Source organism: Amblyraja radiata, chromosome 20, assembly GCF_010909765.2.
Source record: "Amblyraja radiata isolate CabotCenter1 chromosome 20, sAmbRad1.1.pri, whole genome shotgun sequence".
NCBI lineage: Eukaryota > Metazoa > Chordata > Chondrichthyes > Rajiformes > Rajidae > Amblyraja > Amblyraja radiata.
In genome coordinates, this window is record NC_045975.1 from 45,900,537 (window position 1) to 45,902,497 (window position 1,961).

At 41.8% G+C, this 1,961-nt stretch overlaps 1 long non-coding RNA gene across 1 annotated transcript in view; it reads left to right on the top strand.

The window, feature by feature from the left end:
- Positions 1-255: 255 nt before the first annotated feature.
- Positions 256-1,961, top strand: part of LOC116984461 — a 1,749-nt gene continuing 43 nt past the window's right edge. The window contains exons 1-2 of the long non-coding RNA XR_004415035.1: positions 256-351; positions 1,556-1,961. The exon at positions 1,556-1,961 is cut by the window's right edge and continues 43 nt beyond it. This is a non-coding gene — a long non-coding RNA (uncharacterized LOC116984461). The remainder of the gene's footprint in view (positions 352-1,555) is intronic.

Genomic DNA, 1,961 nt, shown 5'->3' on the forward strand with positions numbered 1-1,961 from the left:
AAGGTTATAATAATAATAATAGTAATAATAATAATAATAATATCTTTTATTGTCATTGCACATAAGCGCAACGAGATTTGGTATGCAGCTTCCATCCGATGTCATAACTTAAATAACTAATACAATTTAGATTTAGATACCCTGCGCACATGGTTTATAAGAAGAACATTACAACAGTAAAATAGTCAAAACAGTTCAAACAGACTAAAGTGCAGATGTGTCTGTGCGACGCGACCATCGACAGTCCAAGGGTCCATGGCGTCCACATCTACAGTTCAGTATAAATTGCTCTAATCGCCGATGTTGACAACTCAACCTGTCTTTCTTCAGGTTCCCCAACATCAAAGAAAGGTGAGGAAATATTATTGTTTTCTGTCGACATTATTTTGTCCTGAAAATTTTATTTTTTGTTCCCCTATCAACACTCATTCGGACGACAGATGGCACAATGGGCTAAGTGTTCGGCTGGCAACCTGAAGGTGGCCGGTTCGAATCCGGCTTGGAGTGTTGTACTGTCGTTGTGTCCTTGGGCAAGACACTTCACCTACCTTCGCCTGGGACTAGAGACGGAAATTAGCTACTGATTGGCTACAATCTCGCATATTTACATGCAAATGTTCATTAATATGCACTGTCCCTATAAACAAATTATTATTATTATTATTATTATTACTAGGGTTGTTGGTACATTAGAAAGTTAATAGATTTTTTTTAATAGATCTAAAATTACCACAATAATAAAGTCAGCAATTTTTGTTCTTCTGTACATTTAGTTTTTGTTTCTGTACGGCAGGAGTCTCCAAAATAAGGTCCAGAGGGGGAGAGAGAGAGATAGAGAGAGATAGAGAGAGAAGGGGCAGAGAGAGAGATGGGGAGAGAGGACACATCACACCCATCACGAGATTTTAACCTCAGATTCGAGTCGTGGAGCGCAGCGGCCCGGGGCAGCTCTTAGTGTAGTTACCGATTAGATCCCTCGAATTGTCAGAGCCGAGACATCGCTGGGCCACTGTGAAGAAGGGTACAATGGTGCGGTGCGGGGTTCGGCGGCTGTCAGAATGGGGCGGCTGTACGTTTTAACGTGCCATCGTTCCTCTCTCTCCCCCCTTCTCTCTCCCCATCTCTCTCTGCCCCTTCTCTCTCTCTCTCTCTCTCTCCCTCTCTCCCTGTCTCTCTCTGCCGCTTCTCTCTCTCTCCTCTCTCCCTGTCTCTCTCTATCTCGGTCTCTGCCCCATCTGCCTTTCTCTCACTTCCTCCCCTCTCTCTCAGTCTGTCTCTGCCTGAGAGTTGGCAGCCCTGTCTTAGGTCCAAAAGAGGATAGAAAGAAAATTATTTAAATGGTCTACATTAGAAGTTTTAAATAAGCTCTTCAACATTGAAGGTAAATTGACATATTAGTGGCAAAATGCATCTTCAATATACAGGTCTCTCCCCACAACCGAACAATTGCACTTAAATGATATATCATTCATTCTGCAGATATGTAGTTATAACTACATTTTTTCCTTCTTAGTTAATCCAATATGAGATTTTCTGTAATTTCAGATGTCGACAGCGGGTCCAGAATACTCGTCGACAAGATCTCCTCCACCAAACTCTGGTGCACTTGTCAACCACCTGCTGTCTTTGTTCTGAACACTGAACTTGACTAGTTTTCCAACAGGCAGACCAATGAGAGGCTAAATTGCAATGCAGTTCCAACGCTATTTGACATCCTGAACACGCCAAAATTCTGTTTTCCCAACGCAGGTTACTCAAGAGGAAGTATGAGAACCTCCCGTTAGCCACACAAAATTGTGCAAATGACGATTATTTAATATTGTATATAAATTGGAAATTTTGTTCTTTGGGGTAAGCAAGGGGTGGGGCTATCGTTGTCTGAAATATGTTAAATTTTACATCACTTTCAAAACACTGCAACCCCCTGTATATGTCGTGCACAAAATGATGTGAATTATGTA